Source organism: Enhydra lutris, unplaced genomic scaffold (genome assembly GCF_002288905.1).
Source record: "Enhydra lutris kenyoni isolate GAN:26980312 unplaced genomic scaffold, ASM228890v2 scaffoldscaffold54, whole genome shotgun sequence".
Taxonomy (NCBI): Eukaryota; Metazoa; Chordata; class Mammalia; order Carnivora; family Mustelidae; genus Enhydra; species Enhydra lutris.
Window position 1 is genome coordinate 13,420,968 of NW_019154138.1, and position 14,097 is coordinate 13,435,064.

The 14,097-nt window shown below is 44.5% G+C and overlaps 1 protein-coding gene across 1 annotated transcript in view; it reads right to left on the reverse strand.

Annotated features, from left to right (window-relative positions):
* The window catches only part of LOC111157364 (cadherin 8), a 448,629-nt gene extending 435,377 nt beyond the window's left edge, over window positions 1-13,252 (reverse strand). Inside the window, exon 1 of the mRNA XM_022518712.1 lies at window positions 13,132-13,252. The gene's annotated coding sequence lies outside the window, so the exon portion shown is untranslated. The remainder of the gene's footprint in view (window positions 1-13,131) is intronic.
* Window positions 13,253-14,097: the final 845 nt, after the last annotated feature.

Below are 14,097 nucleotides of genomic sequence, written 5' to 3' on the forward strand. Positions count from 1 at the left end.
ATGAAGGCCATCCCTGAATGCTCAAAAGCCACGCATGCCCTTCTCTCGGACCGAGCGCTACAAAGACGAGAAGCCTGAGCGGTTTGTGAGTTTCCTCCAGCATCAGCCTGCCTGGGGACTGAATTTTAGTTAAAGAACTGCACTTAGCAGTTTCATATCTGGGGGACAACCACCAACAATAACAGCAACAACTATAATAATACCTAACTGGTTTATTTTGAGGGTGAAAAGAGGTAATCTTGTTAAAGCAATTAGGAAAGGCTAGAATGTACAGTTATTTTTAAATTGTGCCAAATACTGTGAAAGTATATTCAGGCATCTGCTCTGTTGTTAATGATTCTGGGATAAGAAAACCTAATCCCATTTTAAACACATAATAGACACTTCCTTGATAGAAGCCACCAAAGGGGCACCCAGGACAGAATGTGACATGAACCTACCAGAATCAGGTGAAAAGTGATAAAAACCCAATTATATAAATAATTGTATACAATAGCTTTGTTAGTTACAAAGGATGTATTAATAAAGGCATATATGCATAGCCAAAAATAGTACCCATTAACACAATATCTTACAGTTAGATAAAGCTTACTGTGCCTCACACTGTTTTGTTCAAAACTGAGGCACGGAAGTATTAAAGGACTTGCCCTCCCCACCCCACCCCCCAAAAAACCCACGTCCAGGAAGGAGCAGACCATTACTTGACCCTAGGTAATCTAACTTCAAAATTCTCTTTCTTAACATAACCCCTTCTCTCATTATATAAGTATTTGATGCGTGTATAATGACTGTCAGAGACTAGAGAGGGTCAAACAGGCCAATGCTCTTCTCTTCAGGAAACCAAAAGGCTAATGGGTACAGACTAAGAAATAGAGACAATATTTACTGAAATACAGCCTTTCCCTAAACAGGGTTAGGGAAATACACAGTGATAGGTATGCCACTCATCTTGGTAGCATTAAAGAAGGCTTCCTGGAAGAAGAGGCATCTAAATGTTGAGGAAGAATTACCCAACTGAGGAGCAGGTAGGTGTAAAGGGGCATTTAGGTCAAGCAATGAACAAGATATAAGACCACCAATTAATCCAGGACCTCAGCATTACTTGCTACATCTTCTAAGCACCTGCTCGCTACCCACCAAATGCATAACTACTCATGGTTTCCACAGAGTACCTGTCAATTAGGGTACCCTCCTTTCTGCCAGTTCTTTGTGACGAGAAGAGCATGTTTGATTTCTCTAAGACATGGGGGAACAGAAATATGTGCCATCCCATGGACAGGGTATGGGAGACAAATGAGTGGTATTCTAATCCAGCTCTACATTTTTCAGAGAAAGTAGGAATGATTTCGTCAGTGTCCTGCAGACGGTGACAGAACTCTGGGAAGAAGTTATCCCTACTCTATGGAAACCTTTCTTCATCCATACTGATCATTTCCGCCACCCGCCCCAACACAGAATTTCTAGTGCCCTCCAATACCCACCCCCCAGACTTTGCCAATTTTTTTTTAATATAAAGGTTATTTATTTATTTATTCGATAGAGAGAGATCACAACTAGGCAGAGAGGCAGGCGGTGGGTGGGGGGGGTAAGCAGACTCCCCGCTGTGCAGAGACCAACAACCCAACAACGTAGGCTGGGCTCAATCCCAGGACCTGAGCCGAAGACAGAGGCTTAACCCACTAAGCCACCTAGGTGCCCCCAGACTTTGCCAAATTCTTAAGTCACTTGTACTATTACTTGAATTTTATTTAAACAGCCCTAGTTATTTTTTTAGTATCTATTTTAAAATGGAAAACCAATATTGTTTGTTAGAAAAAGATTAACAGTGAACACTTAGGAAGTGTTTGGATAATATTAAATCATCAACTCACATACATACATATGTAGGTCTATGGCAAATCACCAGGAAAGACTATATTTGTGTGTCTGTGTGTGTGTGTGTATGTGTGTATATATATATATATATATATATATATATATATATATGTGTGTGCATATACACACACACATATAGTTGTGTATAAATATACACATACATGTGTGCATATATTCATTATATATGTTATATGAATACATATTCATATACACACATTATATGAATACACACAGCTATGCATGTATCTACACCTCCTCTTCAAAATAACTATAATGTAAATATTATTACTTTATTATCATCATTCCCATTTTAGGGATACACAAACTAAAGCACAGAGAGATTATTATTTTAAATAATGTTTTATTTGCACTTAACTAAATACTATCAAAGCCCGAGGTCATTTCTCTGTTAAAAGGGAAGGCCAGCAACAGTTAGACACAAGGGTATGCTGTTAAATATTTAAGTGGCTCTCAGAAAGAAAAAAAAAGAATCCTTGATTTTCCATTTCCATAATGTAAATACTTCCTCCAATTTTAAGCTCTCACTGTGGCCGATAACAAGTTCTGGCAGTTCCTGAAACTTTTAACAATCAGCTCCGGTAACCCTCATAAGAGTCCCTTCCTTGGCTCCCCGCCCTGGGGGTGCTTCTCAAACCAGAATATGCATACAAATCACCTGGCGATTTGCTAAAACACAGATTAGGACCCAGTAAATCCAGGGCGAGGCAGGTGACTTTGTATTGCTAATCCTGTCTCCCGTGAGGGCAGATACTGTGGGTCTGAGAACCACGGTTTGAGAAGCCTGGGGTTTGAGCAAATAAGATCACTTCCCAACTCTGACCTTTTCCTTAAAATAACAAAGGATTTACTGGTGTGGTACCAAGTCATTTCCTCCACGCCCACGCACTGCTGACCATCCCTGTGGCAGAGGAGGACACACATACATCAGACTTTGAGAACCCCTGCCCTGGTGGTGTGAATGAGTAGAAAGGATTTTGCATGATGTCATAACACCCCCCCGCCAAGCACACACAACCCGGTACAAACTTTTTTTTTTTTTAAAGATTTTATTTATTTATTTGACAGAGATCACAAGTAGGCGGGGAGGCAGGCAGAGAGAGAGAAGAGGAAGCAGGTTCCCCACTGAGCAGAGAGCCCAATGCGGGCTAGATCCCAGGACCTTGGGATCATGACCTGAGCAGAAGGCAGGGGCTTTAACCCACTGAGCCACCCAGGCGCCCCTCCCCTGTACACCTCTATGCATATGGATTGGTGAAACTGTCCCACTAACTGGACTGTTCCCACGCACATACACACTATCAGGGGGTGCTGAGACTTGGCATTCATGTCAGCAAAGGATGCCTTGGAGAGCCCACCTGGAGACAAATGAGATTCTGCTGTGCCCGTTAGAACCATAGGCAAAGCTAACGTCCTCTCTGGTGATCAGAAAATAGCTTTACAGGAATTCCTGAGATGCAACCAAATGTTATGTCCCTGTTATCAGAATTAATAAACATTGTGAACAGTAACTACACACATAAACTGCTTAACTCTACGCAAGGAAGAAGACATTGAGCAAGGTTGTAAAGCTTGGGTAAAAAAAAAATCAATGTATTTTTAGATTTTCCAACCACAGTATGTATGTCTGGCCAAGCAATCCACTTCATTATAATGTTGCTGCATTGATTTACACCCAGATAGTGAGATGAAGAGATTTTACAGCCTCTCTGGAATTCTTACAAGTAAAAAAGTCTTTAGACTTTTCCCCCTAAGAAAATACCTTCTCTTGGCTAAGAGACTTGCAATCTGCCTTTTCATTCATACACGCATTTTAGAGATAGTTCTAATTACAGCCTGGATCTTACTCTGCTGACCCCAACATTTTTTTAAGGTGAACTAGCTCAATGCTCAGATATGTTAAGTTATTAGCAAAAAATACATTGCACCATCGATTTTGTAAATAACGTAGATTAAAGTTCCAAATGGTAAGCCACACGCTGATAGGTGAAGTCAAAAATAAAAATGGGCTTTTACAGACACTTTAGGATTCAATCCAGCAGATTATTGTGGTTGACAGGAAATTAAGCTTTTATTATCCACTGAGCTTAGCAGCCACAATATTTCACAGAAGCAAAAATGACACACAGGACCAGAGAGTTTCTATTAAAAATGTTTCTGACCTTGAATTTAGAACCATTAGCAGGCGGCTTCAAAACAGGTAAATGCACATTGAATTCAAAGTGGTGTTTCAGAAACACAGACGGCTACCCGATCCAGTGTGTGGCCCAGGCAATTCACGCCAAGCTCTGGATGACGAGAACAGAACAGGCAGGGATATATTTGGGTTTTAGAGAGGGATGATTCTTGCATGTGTCCAAATACAATTCAAGAGAATTCTCTTTTCTAAAGCCTTCAGAATTCCCTGAGCAGATTCCCTTGGCAGACAGAGTAGGATTCTAGATTTGTTGTTTATCTGTATTCATCTCCCCATCAGCCACAGCCCTCTGGTCATTTTCCCTTGGTATCATACCATATCCTTAATCCTGATATTTATCTATCCAAAAGCATATATCATTTGCTTATTTTGCCACCCAGAATACCCGCAAATTCATTCTGCTCTGTTACTGACACGCTACTCTTTCTCTTTTAAGTTTCACAATTATTGGTTACCCTTGGAAAAATAAATGCCGTCTCCTTTTCAAGGGGTCAGAACTTGTTCTCCACTTAGAAGCTGATCTATTTGTTATAGAAATTTCAGCTTGGGATGACCAGGTCTGTGACTAAAACAAGGTCACGATAAGGCCACTTTTCTAGTGTTATAGACCCCGGCCTTAATTAATAAAAACTTTCTTGAAATCATAAAGTTAAGATGTTGAAGATATGATTCTTTTCTGTCAGACTCTCTTAAGGCAGAACTGGATTGAGATCATCTCAAAAGATGAACAGAAGTCCCATGATTGTTGATTAAAGTCCCTTGTTGGTTAAAGACACACTAGTGCCACGAAGTGATTTTTCAGAACCAATCTAAATCCCTTCTTCTCCATTTGAAAGACACATCCTTTGCTGCCTTTAAATCATCTGTTCAAAACTTAACAGTCAGAGACCTAAGGAGTGAAAACAATGGGCTTGCCCTTTGTTGGAAAAGGGCATCATGAGGATGTGACCACCAATGGATCAGAGAGCTGGCCCAGGGGTTCAAAGTCTTCTTATCTACTCCCCTGTCCTTGGAACTACATGCTACCCACTGTTCCCTCCCTGGAGTCACTTCAAGAACTCAGCGTTGAGGACGTAAGGGATTGTTGCGACCATCTGGACTGAACACATGACCTAACCCCATGGAGATGGCTATATAATATCTTAAGATTCAGGGCGCCTGGGTGGCTCAGTTGGTTAAGCATCTGCCTTCAGTCCAGGTCATGACCCCAGGTTCTGGAATCAAGCCCCATGTCGGGCTCCCTGCTCAGGAGGGTGTCTGCTTCTCCCTCTCCCTCTGCCTCTCCCCCAGCTTATGCTTTTCTCTCTCTCTTTCTGTCAAATAAACAAATAAAATCTTTAAAAAATAAATAAAATCTTAAGAATCTAGCAGGGAGCTGTGGAGATCCACTCATCTTGCGACAACCTGAGAGAAAGCCACATATGTGAGTTCCCTTGCGTATTAGAACTGCCACCTACACGTCGGGACTGTTCTGCTTTCTTTGGTCACTCCTTGCCCTTTGTGTACAGAGGCCAGTTTCAGAGTTCATTCTGGGCACCCCCAAGGTTGTGAACCAAAATGCTTTAAATCACAGTAACCAACAGAAATCATCCTTACCCTTGCCGATTAGTAAGAGAGCTGAACAAGGGAAGCTCCATGACACAGAGGTTGAAAACACTGAGTGTGGAGTCAAAAGTAGTTTGAATCACTGTTTTGTTTTTTTTTTAGATTTTATTTATTCGACAGAGACAGCAAGAGTGGGAATACAAGCAGGGGGAGAAGCAGAGGGAAAGGGAGAAGCAGGCTTACTGCTGAGCAGGGAGCCCAATGTGGGGCTTGATCCCAGGACCCTAAGATCATGACCTGAGCGGAAGGCAGACGCTTAACGACTGAGCTGCCCAGGCGCCCCTGAATCACTGTCCTTTAATTCATAAGATATGGGGAAATGTATCTCAATTGTGGCTGCTGAGGGAACTGATGCTCTGCGTTTCATACTCTCTAACTTGAGGGATTGTGGAAAAATTAAAGCATATAAAGCTCTATCAATGTCCAGTAATAGCCACCATTTATTGAATATTCCATGTGCTTTACAAAGACTCGATTTTTTTAAATACTTCATTTCAATTTTTTGCTGTGTATATCACTGGGGGAAATCCCAGCATTCTATTTAGACAAGCAAATAAAAGAATTTCCCATTCTTCTTTAAAAAAAAGAGAGAGAGAGAGAGAGAAAGGAACCATGTTGGATATGAATTAAACATTTTATAAATAGTTTTTCTTATCCACAGCTAACACACAATTAATGACTTCATAGTTCTATTAAGCTTCTAAAGGGCAGTATTTTTATCCCTTTCCCAAGAGCCAACCATGTCTGCTCTTTCCATTGAACACAGGGCATTGTCTTTCACTATTTTCTGCTGAGAGGACAACACACAAGCATTAAACTCACTTGATAAATACTCAGTGAAAAACACAGCCTGCTATATCGTATAGTATAATTGCACTACGACCCAATTTTAACCACTCCATGGCAAACATTTCATTGGCCAGGTACTTTTACAAAAAAAAAAAAAAAATCTGTTGCATTTCATAATCATCTACCTTATGAGAATGGCCCAAGTGGGGAGTCCCTATTAACACAAAGATGAGGCCAAAATGATTTCTGAACACTATTCAGAAATTTGCTGAGTGAAGATAATGCTAAGCAGAGACTAGGTTCAGATAGTGTCTTCTCCCAAAAGTATTCAACAAAGGTTTTCCATTTATTTCAGTAAATATTGGCATTACTGATGATGGCTAAAAATCAAAAGCTCTCCCTTCGCTTATATAATGGGGAAATGGTTAAAATCAGTTATATCACATAACCAAGACTATAGGGTCTGTAATACTGGACCTGAAATGCAGCCAAGTATCCCAGCATAATAAGTCAAGATTCTGTCAATTAGATCATACCGTGTAGGGACCACCCTTATGAGCGCACCTTACGGTCATCCTTTCATGTTTAAAAGACTTTATAGCTTAAAAACCACCCACTGACACTATTACCATGAACTATGGACACAGATGATGGAATGGGTACCAGCAATCATTTGACAAAAATAATACTTAGATATAATGTAGAATGCTTAGGTCCTGAAATTAATCAAAGTGCTTACATGGATTCTAAGTATACTACCTTCAGTATACTCTCCTACGTAGTATACTAGGAATATCATCTTCACCCACTGCATTTTAGTGAAATTCAAAAATAAGACAAACACAAGTATGTGTTACCATTCTAATCAAAATAGGTACAAATTAACTTTTTCATATTTTTGAGCATCCCCAATATGAAGAAGGAAATACTTGAACAGAGAAAATTAAATTGTTTGTCAAGCTGAAATAGCCATAGAGAAATAAGGAGGAGAATGTGTCCTTGTAATCTTTATATCAAATTCTGGAGATGAATTTGCATGCGTAAGAAAAGCATTCCCTTATGACATTTCTACCACTGCTTCATCTACTTATGTTATTTGTGTCACATCAGGAATCAAATAATCATATTTTATACATTAATCCATCTAACAAGAAGCAATGCGTGGAAAAAGTTACATTATAACATGTAATAATACATGGATGTGCTATAACATTTTCATTTAATGACATCTATAGAATAAGATTCCACTTACTATCCCTTTGCAATATATTCAACATGCTTAAAACATGAATAAATACATCCACAGAAAGACCTTACCACGGATAATACATTCTTTTCGTCTGTGTACATGTGAGTGCCAGGAGTCCTGCTGGTAACTCAGCAGAGAGGAGTACAGAATTGTCTTCCAAGATGTTCTGACTTGCAGTTCACATGAGGTTAACATGAACTGTTCCATTGAAATATAAAATATACTAAAGAGAGGCAAAGAGGGAGGGAGAGAAGGAGCAAAGAAGGAAAAGTCCTTCCCTCGGTTATTTTCTACATCTCCAGCAAGGGGAAGGTACGGACACGGAGTTACACATGTGACACTTCCATAATTTAGAGTATTCTCCCCAATAAAACACAACTTGCATCCCACACAGTTTAATAGCATTCTTGATGTAAGTCTGGTCTTGAAGGCATTCTCCTTTTTACAAAGCTGAATTACGCTTTTATGTTCCCATAGCATTTAACAAGTGACTTCGAGGGAGGAAAAAATACGCTTTGTGGAACGTGAAAAACTTGATTTAAAAAAAGAGAAAAGTACTATCTAAAGATCAACTTAGGACAATTTTTCCAATTTCTATAGAGAAAATCGAGGCAGTCAGTCACCATACCAGACTTTGGATATTATCCCACCCTAGCCTTTAGTGAAAATCTCCTAGTAAAGGGAAAGGGGGCAGTCTTTGCTAACTGTCGACGCATTAAATAAATGTATACTTAGCACTAACTCTGCGCTTAGCCTCAACTAACCATCATTTTAGCATGTCTTTGGTAGAGAGGGCAGGGAAGTTTGAAGGTTCTCAACCCAAGTGTTATTCTTTTATGATGCTTTCCAAAGAGATATAGAAAACCACATCTATATATTTCTACATAGCAACAGAACTTAAAAAATAACAAGACTTCTAAAAGCAAGAAGGTGGAGGATATTTATGATAAGGAAGAGCATATGCTATTTAAAACTCAGGAAATAAAAGCTTGGGACACGACAGAGAAAGGAAACAGTATTGGTCCTATCGCTTTGCCATGAAGTGGCATTGGAAGATTTAGCTAGAGGCAGTACATGGGAGAAACAGCTGAATGGCATCCCTTGAACTGATTTCTTTTCTGACCTTTTGAAGTTGCCAGGTTCAACTAATTTTCTCCTCATGGTTATATCTGAAGCCGGTTCCAGAGGCAAGAACCAACAGTTCAGCAGAAATATATTGCTCATCACAACTTTCTATGGGAATTAAGTGAGAGAAGACTAATAGCTCTTTGGTTAATTAAGGCACACCAGTTCAGAGGACAACCTTGTTCCATCACAATATTGTTCTATTTCACAAATATAAAATTATGGGATTCTGGTGAAAAAAATTCCAGTACCGCATTTTTTTTTTTTTTTTAAAGACACTGGTCAATGTACAAATTTAAGAAGCCAGGAGGGGAAAATCAAATAACCCAGGGCAGATGAAACGGCAAATGGATCATGATAAAACTCTCAGACTTGACCCATCAAATGAGTGAGTTGTCTAGGTACGTTTTGAAGTTTTGTAGAAGTAAATTTCCTGTATCTGTGTGCATGTATGTTCATATCTGTGGAGGAGTGTGGACCACAAACAATACAGAGCAACGAAGACCGGCCGTGGTTTAATTCTGACACTGTGGGTGTTGTATAATACACCAAAGTTAGGAGTCTCTTCCTAAACTGAAAAAGCAAAATTAGTCCATGTCAGTTGGGAACGCAACAGTGCTGAAAACAAAACCAAACCCAAAAAAATTGTGCCTTTTTTCCTGTTTCTCTAACTTTGTAAGCAATATCAAATGACTGAAGCCACCATCAGCAGCATCACTGAGCACAACATTTTTAAAAGAAAGTCTTAAGACTTTAGACTACATCCATAATTAAAAGGCTACTCTGATTATGCCCGTTCCTTGATTTGTCAAACATAGAACTCTGCTGATGGACCAGAAAAATGTGATGGGAAATATAAACCGAATGTCATTTTATCCCTGAAAATCGCTTCTGGTTTTGCATGGAAAATTTGCTCAGATTGGGATGCTGATGAAGCCGGAGGTGTGCCACCTTGAGTAGGAGAAGGAAGGATTTTTTTTTTTCTTAAAGCATTAATTTACTTATAAGGTTTTCTGAACAGTTGGTGAAGCATCGATTCCAACTTTTCTCTACACGAGCGTTCCTTTCTCCTCACCAATGAACAAGGAGAGGAACCAGGAGAGCAAAACCCTAAAGTACAAATTCTTGAATAGAATCCTTATACCCTCATTCTTTGGAGTTTCCCTGCTTTGCTCCAAAATCTGACGTTCCCTGCTAGCCAGAAGTATCAGACCTTAAATTTGTGCACAGTTTACAAGGAAATGTTGTGTCATGAGTACGCTCAAACAACAGCCTTTACAAATGCTGCCTCACGTGCTCTGTTCCATCCTGCTGAGTATGTTTTATGGGTTGTTTGTTTTTACACTGAGCATACCACCATTGGCTAAAGTGTGCCCAGTACTGATGTAAGGGGTTGCGTTAGAAGAGTTGTCTGGACAGAGTTCTACATGATGTCCCAATAAAGTTACTTTCAGGTTGAAGACCTCCTTTCCTTTAGAGTTGATATGTGTAAAGCAAGCAAATGGAGCTGCTATTCTAGCGAGGGCTGCTGTAAAATTGTTCGGCAAAACTCGTAATCCCTTCAAGAACTCAAAAAATGCATCCTAGGCACCAAAAATGCAGTGGGGAAAAAAAAGGTAAGAGGCTTGCATAGAGAGATTTACCCAAATGAAATCTTGAGAGTTTGGGGAGATTGTGGATTATAAAGCAGAAGTGATTTATAATTGTAATAATAATTGGAAATACAAGATCCAGGTTGCCGGAGAGAAAGAGTAAAAGTTTAAATGACAGCATTACAGCACAAATTTCAGAGACCATTAGCCAGCGTCTCTAAAATATGTGGCCCATTTGTGATGGTCACAGGATACCCTGACACTCATTTGGCTGGTGGTGGCGGGGGGGGGGGGGGGGAATGGAATGAAGAAGATGAACTACACTGGGCAGCCCTCAATAAAGCAATCCCTGGAGTTGCTGGAGAAGCTCTTCTCTGTTTTCAGAGAAAACAGAGTCTAAGCGCTCTTCAGAGTCCAGGAAAAAAAAAAAAATATATATATATATATATATGTACATATATATACCAAAGGTGGTTTAAAATCATGCAACAGCTCCAGCATGAAGTGACCATGTAATGGGGATCTTCAAATCTGCTAAAGCACAATTCTAGATTATTATTATTATGAGTATTATTATTTAATAAGAGGGATAGACCTAGAATTTCTTTCAGCCACAGAGCTCAAGGAAGTGGAAAACATGTCTGGACAGGATGATTATGGAGAACTCCCTTTGAGGGGGGGAAAAATGTAGCCCTTAGAGAACATCCTTCAAAGGTATCAGGCCTCTCAATAAAATTCTCTCCCTCTCTGTGTTACACATCACACACACACACACACACACACACACACACACACACACACACACACCAGATTAAAAACGCCTGCAAAACTGGACACAGCTGATGAAAGGCAACAGCAGGGCAGAAATTTCAGTTGTGTTGAGCCTGAAAGACAGGGCTCATTTTGCATGCAGTGAGGTACAGCGGCGAGGTTGAATGGATGGAAAATCCCACTCTCAAATCTTACATAAATACCTCTTTCCCACATATAGTTTTCCAGTTGAAAAGCTCCCATAATGAAGCCTGGAGGTGACAACCCCGGGAGGGTTGTTAACCATTGAGATGGCTGTCAGGAGCACTGTGAAGAGGACCGGCGCTTCACAGCGGCCCCGACCCGACCCCGGTCCCTCCTCTCTGCTGGGCGACGGTACCCGACCCGAGAGGGCAGAGCTCCCGCATACCTCCTCCGAAGCCCCCGCCTTCCCGCCGTCAGCCCGCGAACCGTGCGACCAGGTGCGAAGCAAGCCGCCGGCTGATCTGATTAGCAGCCCGGGCGCGCTAAGGGACGGTCGGATTGTGCCTCTTAAAGAGGAAACTCTTGTGGAATCTTCAGGAAGGGGTGGTAAAGTTGCAAGGACCTTGTCTTGCTCGCGCTGGCTTGGTTAGAAGCTCTGTTCTTTAACTGGACCTGAAGTGAGCAGCTGCCAGCCTGGGTTTCCATTACGGACTAATGTTGCGCGTTTGCAACAATAAACAATTAATGCTGTTTGATTTCTTACATCGAGCAGCCCAAGCAAACAGCTGCCACCTCCGCCCGCGGAGGCAAACGGCTAGCCCTGCACGAGCCGCCGCCTCAGGGCCTGCGGGGAAGGGGTCAACCATAACAAAACTTTGAGGCTTTTACCAGATTGGGTGGGAAACGCTTTGGTCTTGGAGAGACGGAAAGCGGAGGAAACTGTGGGTACCTGTTGGCATCCGCGTTGGCGGCGGCAGGTCTTCGCCGTCTCCCTGCCTGGCTTGGAACCTGGGAGAAGGGGAGTGGGTCCCTTACGAACCTGTTACGCGCTGGCAGAACCCGGGCGACAGCCCTCTCTGCCGGCAAGGAGTGCGCCCCCCACCCCCCAAGTGCTCGCAGATAGGGAGCAGGGAGATGCCAGACCGCGCAGCTGCCCGCTCAGCCGGCGCTGGCAGAGACCGTACGGAGTCCCCGGCTCAGGGGGCCTCGGCGAGGGCTGCCTCGCTGGCTCGTAAAGGACACCGCTTGTGGGGTCCTGCCTGGGTTCGGGCCAGCGTCTCGGCGACTGCAGAGCCGCGGAGCGGCTCGAGAGCCAGCAAGTTTGCAGCGGGCACCACGCCTCGCCAGCTGGAGCAGCCACTTGTGGGAAAGCCTCGCGCTGGGGCTCTTCGCTGCTGGGTCGCGCGGCCCGCAGCCCCCAGGCGGGGGTCGCCCTCCCTGTCTTCGGGGATCGGGAGATACACCAAAGCAGCAAAGGGGCAACCAGGCCCCTTCGCCTCCTTTCCTCTCGGGCTCGCACCCTCCTGAGTACCAGCGGCGGGTGTTTCCCATTCACCGCACGGACCCTGCAGTGAAGGCGCGCGGCTGCAGCGTCGCCTGCCTGCCTGGCGAGGCGGCGAAATCGCCAGGCGACCGCAGAGAGGGAGACCCACTGAACAACTAAAGACGCACAGCCCGCTTGCTACTCCCTAGAATCTACTGTCAGGAGCAGTTTGCCAAATCATCAGGCAGAGCCCGTCAGCTGTGCATATCAAGAAAGAAGACGCAGCTCACCCCCACGCCTGGGCTTGGAACCCGCGTCCACCATGGGGGCGGCAGGGGGGAGGCGGGGGGTGGGGTAAGAGACTCGCGAGGTGTCCGAAGGGGTAGGGGGATTCTTAAAGGAAACGGTCCTTTCGGGGTCCTCAGCGCTTGGAGGAAAACGAGGGGCAGGGGGAACCACTTACTCTTGAGGGTCTCCGCGCTGGCGAATGCCAAGCCTCCTGGCTCACAAACGGCTGCAGGGGCTCGGGGTCGACTCCCGAGAGCGGCGAGCACCGAGCGGTTCCCGCGCGCTGGGCAGACGCCTCCGGATTCCGTTCATGCCTCTCGGAGCTGCGGGGCTCGGTGTGGAGACGCGGGTCGGGCGCGCTGGGCTCGGGGTGTCCGCAACCCGAAGTGCAGCGAGCGGGTGCGTGCGCGGGACCGTCTGTGCACAGACCGGCAACGGCGGAGGAGATTCGAGGAAGCAAGGAGATTCCGAATAAATCCACTAATTGTGGGCTGAGCGCTCCAGCGTGCGAGCCCGCCTGCCTGCCAAATGTAACTGTGAAGTGATGTGGAAAAGTGAACCGGGTGCCTCCCCTGACGGATCTCATTGGGCAGAGCGCAGAGGCAGGTCTACCACTTGGAAATTCATGTAAGCAGTTCCCCTCCCTCCCCGCCCCCTCCCTGCCTTCCCCCTCGGCTGCCGCGCGCTTGCTCGCTCTTCCCCGCTCCAAGTGGGCGCCCAACTTTTCGCTCCTGGCTCCCGAGCACGCCCCGCGCGTCTCCGCCGCCAGAGCCCCGGCTGAAGATGCGCCCTTCCGTGCCGCGCGCGCAGCCCGCGGAGGGCCGAGCTCTGCGAGGAGGGAGCTGGCAGCTGGTCAAAGGCGTGCGGAGGAGGTACCCGCGAGCTGCCTCTCCCGAGTCTCACCTGCGCCCTGGGGCTCGCGTTGCCTCGAAAAGCGTCTCAGGGACCCACAACCGTTTTCCGTGGGCGGAAGAGGACGCGGCAGGGCAAAGGGGTGCGCGTGGGCAGCTTACCTGGTAATTCCAAGAGCCTCTTGCGGACAGAGTGGGGTGCTTGGCAGACCGCTGCCTGCTACTCGGAGGCTACGGCTCAGAGGTGGCCGTGCCGTGGTCTTGGGGGTGGAGCGCATTGCTGGCATCCC